We start from the raw sequence: 7,009 nt of genomic DNA, 5'->3' as shown, positions 1-7,009 counted from the left end.
CTCCGTACCCACGGGCGCTCCGCATGGCTCTGTACCCACGGATGCTAGACATGGCTCCATACCCACGGGCACTATGCCTGGCTCCGTACCCATGGGCGCTAGACATGGCTCCGTTCCCATGGGCGCTAGACATGGCTCCATACCCACAGGTGCGCCATGTGGCTCCATACCCATGGGCGTGGTGCGTGGTTCCGTACCCATGGGCGCTATGCCTGGCTCCGTACCCACGGGCGCTCCGCATGGCTCTGTACCCACGGGCGCTATGCATGGCTCCGTACCCACAGGCGCTAGACATGGCTCCGTACCCATGGGCGCTATGCCTGGCTCTGTACCCACGGGCGCTAGACATGGCTCCGTACCCACGGGCACTATGCCTGGCTCCGTACCCACGGGCGCTATGCCTGGCTCTGTACCCACGGGCGCTAGACGTGGCTCCGTACCCACGGGCGCTCCGCATGGCTCTGTACCCACGGATGCTAGACATGGCTCCGTACCCACGGGCGCTCCGCATGGCTCTGTACCCACGGATGCTAGACATGGCTCCATACCCACGGGCACTATGCCTGGCTCCGTACCCATGGGCGCTAGACATGGCTCCGTTCCCATGGGCGCTAGACATGGCTCCATACCCACAGGTGCGCCATGTGGCTCCATACCCATGGGCGTGGTGCGTGGTTCCGTACCCATGGGCGCTATGCCTGGCTCCGTACCCACGGGCGCTCCGCATGGCTCCATACCCATGGGCGCTATGCCTGGCTCCGTACCCACGGGCGCTCCGCATGGCTCTGTACCCACGGGCGCTCCGCATGGCTCTGTACCCACGGGTGCTATGCATGGCTCTGTACCCACGGGCACTAGACGTGGCTCCGTACCCAAGGGCGCTAGACGTGGCTCTGTACCCACGGGCACTGTGCGTGGCTCCATACCCATGGGCACTACACACTGCTCTCCCATTCTTTAGAGACCCCTGTACCAGATCTGCCCTGTGTTTGCCTCCGTAGCCAGAAAAGGTGCCCGAGCCCCACAGCTTCAAGGAGAAGGCCTTTAAGAAGAAGAAGAGAGCGTGTGTGGTGTGTAAGGAATCCATCGAGGCGCTGGGCCTCGTCTGCCAAGGTACCAGCCCCCACCACCTTTACCCTCCTCAAAGCCGGGGCGGGGGCGGGTCGTCCGAGAGATCCCAGCCTGGCAACCCGCAGCCTCAGCAGCACAGTACCCAGGGCACTAGCTCCAGGACTCGCACTCCCAGCCCCTGTGCACACTGGGAGCCAGGCCCCAGTGCACAAGCACCAGGACTCACACTCCCAGCCCCCGTGCACACTGGGAGCCAGGCCCCAGTGCACGAGCACCAGGACTCACACTCCCAGCCCCCGTGCACACTGGGTGCCAGGCCCCAGTGCATGAGCACCAGGATTCACACTCCCAGTCCCCGTGCACACTGGGAGCCAGGCCCCAGTGCACGAGCACCAGGACTCACACTCCCAGCCCCCGTGCACACTGGGAGCCAGGCCCCAGTGCACGAGCACCAGGACTCACACTCCCAGCCCCCGTGCACACTGGGAGCCAGGCCCCAGTGCACGAGCACCAGGACTCACACTCCCAGCCCCCGTGCACACTGGGTGCCAGGCCCCAGTGCATGAGCACCAGGATTCACACTCCCAGTCCCCGTGCACACTGGGAGCCAGGCCCCAGTGCACAAGCACCAGGACTCACACTCCCAGCCCCCGTGCACACTGGGAGCCAGGCCCCAGTGCATGAGCACCAGGACTCACACTCCCAGCCCCCGTGCACACTGGGTGCCAGGCCCCAGTGCATGAGCACCAGGATTCACACTCCCAGCCCCTGGGCTCACCAGGAGCCAGGCTGCAGCACACTAACCCTGGGCTGCACAGGGATCTCCCCTTCACACCCCCTTTTCTCTCCCCTACAGCCTGCAAGATCGCCAGCCACAAGAAATGCGAAGCGAAGGTAGGCGAAGGCATGATGCCGAATCGGGGGGTGGGGGGAGATGGCTGGAGCCCAGCCTTTGGGACCATGTCCCTTCCTGGCCATGTGTGATGGGCAAAGCCAGCTGACGGGCGCCCAATGCAGCAGGCAGGGGTGTCTGTCCATAGAGGGCTGGGGCCCCACTTACCCAGGTTCAGCTATCCCAATTCCACCCTGCACAGTCCAGCTTGGAGCGCTCCCACCCCTCTAGCTCCCAGGCCATGCTCGGCGGGTGCTGGGGGCCCAGCGAGGGACCCCACCATGGCTGCAGCCAGAGGAGATGCATGCCAGCCTTGGGGACGGTGGCCATGCCCATTGCCAGCTCTCAGGAATGGGCAGGGTTGCTTACCCCTGTGGGGCAAAAGGAGGATGGGGACAAGCCCCCCAGAGGGCAGGAAGAGGCTCCTGGCGGCAGGGAGATGGGGGAGCTCGGCCGGCTGTGGGTGGAAGCTGCAGGACTGCAGGGACAGGTCACTGCGGCCCCACAGAGTCAGGGGTTTAGGGGAGGGAGGGATGAAACACAGCCTCAGTGACCCGGGCTTCAGCCCTGTTTACTGGGAGATCCAGGCCCTTATCCAGGCCAGCACAGAGCAAGATAAGAGCCGAAGGGAGCCCGTTTGAAGAGCAGCAGGAACATGGGGCCGTGGGAAATGTGCTGCACCGAGGGAGGGAAGAGTGGGGGGCTGGCAGCGTGGCCGAGCAAACATTCCCTGGGGCTCTGGCATGAGATGTGGAGTCCTTCCCTCTCTGAGAGACGGACTGCGGCTGCTAATGCCAGAGCGGGTTTCTGGGGCTTTGTGGGAGCTGCGCTGGGAAAACTCAGATTTACCGGGGTCCTGGCAGGGCATTGCTGTGAGGAAGCTCACAGCACTGGGGTCCTGGCAGAGCACTGCTGTGAGGAAGTTCACAGTGCTGGGGTCCTGGCAGGGCACTGCTGTGAGGAAGCTCACAGCACCGGGGTCCTGGCAGGGCATTGCATTAGGGAAGCTCACAGCCCTGGGGTCCCAGCAGGGTACAGCTTTAGGGAAGCTCACAGCTCTGGGGTCCCGGCAGGGCACTGCTTTAAGGAAGCTCACAGAACTGGGGCCCTGGCAGGGCACTGCTGTGGGGAAGCTCACAGAGCTGGGATCCCAGCAGGGCACTGCTGTGAGGAAGCTCACAGCGCTGGAACACTGCTCCGAGCTTTACTCTCATCCCCTCCTAACACACTTGGCTTGAGACCCATTGCCAGGGACAGTTCCTCATGGCCCAGCACTAGGCACAGTCCGGGCTTTGAGCCCTCTCGGCCGGATGCAGGTGGCCCCATGCTGAGCCCCACGGCTACCTGCAGCCCTCGGAGCTGGCTCACTGTGCCGGAGTCCCCGAAGTTGGCGTCGCTGGCCCTTTAAGCCTTGGTTGTGTAATTATGGTTGTGCGGAGCAGGGAGTTTTTCTTGGCCCCGGGCCAGCGTCTGCAGCTGGAGGCTGCTAGTTCTCCTCCGGGATTTTCCGGGGCTCTTTGCTCGGTGCAGACCCCTCCGTCCGTCCATCCATCCAAGGAGCGGAGGGCTGCATGGGAGTCAGATGAGGGGAAGGCGGGGGACGAAGGGAGAAGTGGCTGAGCGAGGGAGGAGAGGATAGAGGGAGCGGAGAAGATCCTGCACCGGAGGGAGAATTGGGGGGCTCCCCTCCATGCGGGGAACAGCTGGATGGAGAAACCCGGCATCCTAAAGACGAGCGCCACCCTGCCCTGCTGACCCCCCAGGTATAGCTCCATTGTTGACAGCCAGGGGGACCTGTGGGCGAGCCTGGGACAGGACAGGATGCCCCTCTGATCGGCCCTCTCTGCCCCCTCCACCAGGGGGCAGCCTAGGGCAGAGCTAAGAGGACTCCAGGCCAGCCGAGGATGGGGATGGGCTTGGACCGATGCTCAGTGTCGGGGAGGGGGCTGAGTCGGGGTGAGCTGTGGGGGTAGCAGGGGGCATGGGAGGGTGATTGTAAAAGGGGGCAGACCAGCCACAGTGCTCGAATAGCAGCTGGCAGGAGGTCCCTGGGGGTCAGGAGCCTGCTACTGGGAAGGGTGGGCAGGGCTGGGCACCGTGCCCCAGCAAGTACCCTGCCCAGAGGTGCTATCAGGGTCCCTTAGAGGTGATGTTACCCTGAGATGAAACTTTGCAAGAGGGGGGTTTATAGACCGAGGCATCATCCAGTGTTTAGAGGACTGACAGCAGGATTCCTATGTTCCTTGCTCTGAGAGGGAGTGGGGTCTAGTGGTTAGATTAAGGGGGCTGGGGCCCAGGACTCCTGGGTTCTATCCCAAGCTCTGGGAGGGAGTGTACTCTAATGGTTGGAGAAGCGGGGCGGGGGGCGTAGAATAGGGAGCCCAGATTCCTGGGTTCTGTCACTCGCTCTGCTACCGACACAGCATTACTGTGAGCAAGTACCTTCCCCGCTCTGTGCCTCAGTTTCCCCACCTACAAGATGACTTTTGGGGAGCAGGGGTGATGTGTGGTGGTTGGTAGAAGCAACATGCTCTTCAAACACTGATCCTGTTTGTGGAAAGTGGCCCCAAGTGGGGGCAGCGATGGGGGGGACTCCTTTCCACATGGCCCCTGTAGCTTTCAAGCCCATTTGCCTCTCTCCCAGAGTTTCTGGTCACGGTGCTTTTCCCACATCCCAGCCCCCTCTCCGTCCCGCAGGCTGAGCCAGAACTTTTCCCAGGCTGAAGCTAAGAGGCAGAGCGGGGAGAGTGGGCAGGAAGTTTGCGCTGGGGATGATTTGTGCGACACACGTTGCTCTGGACAGCAAATGTTGATCAGACAGAAACTGCGGGAGGGGAGGGGAGGGGAGTTAACAGGCCGGGAGATGTGGGAGAGGCTTGCAGAAGGGATGCAAGGTGGCTAGCAAGAGCTGCGGAGGAGATGGCTCTTGCACCAAGGTGGGATGCCCACCAATTGCCTAGCCAGGAGGAGGAAGAAGGGAAAGGAAAGGAGATTGGATATGTGAGGGGCTCCTGGGGTGGGATGGGGATTGCAGACCAGGGGTGGGGGCAAATCAGTGAGGGATTTGGGGGGCAGTGGGAAGCACAGGCCGGCGGGGGGGGGGTGTCAGATCAGTGTGGGATTTGGAGGGTGGTGATGGGGAGCACAGGGTGGAGGGGTCAGATCAATGTGTGACTCGGGGAGATGGGGAGCGCAGGCCAGGGGTGGGGTGTCTGATCAGTGCGGGGCTCAGGGATGGGGAGTGTAGGCCAGGAGAGGGGTCTGATCAATGGGAGGCTTGGGGGGAGTGCAGTCCAGAGGGTCGGCTCAGTGAGGGGCTCGGGCAGGGGGATGGCAGGCTGCTCTGAGGGCTGGAGGGATTTCAAAGCCTGGAGGATGGGGAGAGCTGTTGGGGTGGGGGTGGGGGAATGTGGTCTCATTTCTCCTTATGCAAGAGGCAACGTATAGCCTTTCTCCTGCCCGTTCCTTCCTAAGGGAAGTGCCCCCAACTCCATGGCTCTGGGGGGAGCGTATAGACCCAGCCCGGGGTGGGCAGGAGGGAGGAAGTACCTGCCCACTCAGCCCCACAGCTGCACGGGGAGGGCGGGCCACGGGGTGGCACTCAGTTCAGTCCCTCAGCTGGCTCGTTAAAAGGCCCATCTAATTTTATGACCATTGTTAACAGAGATTTATGGCCCCTGGCTGATTCAGTCTCATTCTCCAGGGTGCGGGGAGGTCAGGAAGGAATCCCCTCCGCACGGTGCGCCAGGTGTTTTATGGGGCTGAGGGGCAAGCAGTGACACATCTGGTGTTGGCCACAGGACGTCGCCCCAGGGAGACCCTGGCTTGGCAGAACCCACCTGCCTAATTCTACCTTCCCTGCCTGGCAGGACCTCTGCGTGCCCTGTAATTAGGGGCTTGTTGTTACTCGGTGTTGGCATGCGGGGCTGTGGTGCTGCCAAGGCTGGGATGCTTGGGGCTCTGCCCGGCTCCGGTCCCACTAGCTAGCACCCAGCCAGCCGTGGCTTGTCCTCTCCCTGCGCCAGGGCCAGGGCCTCCCTTGGCTGATGTGCACCCGGCTGGCATGGGGAGCGAGAGGGGGAGGTCTGGGGCTCTGGCTGCAAACCCAGAGGGGCAGGGTTCATCCTGTAGCCATGCCCTGTCTCCCAGAGGGTGAGGGGCAGAGGTGCGGGGATGGAGCTTGGGGGTCCCCGTTCGGCTCCCTTTAGGTTCTTACAGTGCGTCCCTGCCGCTGCAAAGACGCCCCGGATCTGGTTCTTGGCCTGCGCTCCCCATCCCACCTCTCCCTCCCGAGCCCGTCATTGATCCAACATGTGCCCCCCAGCCCATGTCCCCATCCCACCTCCCCCCGATCCCCTCTGTGATCCAACATGCCCTGCCCCGGCCTGCGTGCCCCATCCCACCTCCCCACAATCTCCTGTTAGCACCCCTGGCCTGCACTCCTCACGCCACCTCCCCCCGAGTCCCACACTGATCCAACCCCCAACCTCCTCCTCCACCAGTTCCCAACCCAACCCTGAGCCCTGGCAAGGAGCCCCGTGTCTGGCCAGCTCCCAGGACGGTGCCCAGGGTGTCAAGGTGGCTTGGACAGAGACGTGCCAGGAGGCAGGGCAGGCGGGGAGGGAGGGGTGGCATGACACGGCCTGGGTGGATTGCCAGGCCCTGCTCCCCAAGCCAGGCCTGCTCGTGCCCCACAGCCCTTGGATATGCAGCAGCGCCCCTGGCTGTAAGGACCACGTGAGCGTGATAAAGATCTCCGGCGCTTCCCGTTTCCTGGCTGCCAGGAGATAAATAAACTCTCCTGGATGCTAGAAGGGCTCGGGGCGTGGAGCTGGGCCACAAGGGAGCCAGGCAGGAGGGAGTGGGCGAAGGGCAGAGAGGTTTGGGCATGCAGGAGCTGACTCCGGCGGGGGCAGGCTGGCACTGGGGGGGCAGTGGAGGAGAGGGATGTACAGTGCAGGGTGGACGCTCAAGCACGGGCTTGGGAACACGGAGGCCACAAGCCCAGGACCCGCAGCCCCCGGCTTAGCGTGGGGGACAGACGTA

Source organism: Eretmochelys imbricata, chromosome 20 (genome assembly GCF_965152235.1).
Source record: "Eretmochelys imbricata isolate rEreImb1 chromosome 20, rEreImb1.hap1, whole genome shotgun sequence".
NCBI classification, from domain to species: Eukaryota; Metazoa; Chordata; order Testudines; family Cheloniidae; genus Eretmochelys; species Eretmochelys imbricata.
The sequence above is the reverse complement of the archived record's forward strand: the minus strand, read 5'-3'. Positions refer to the sequence as shown.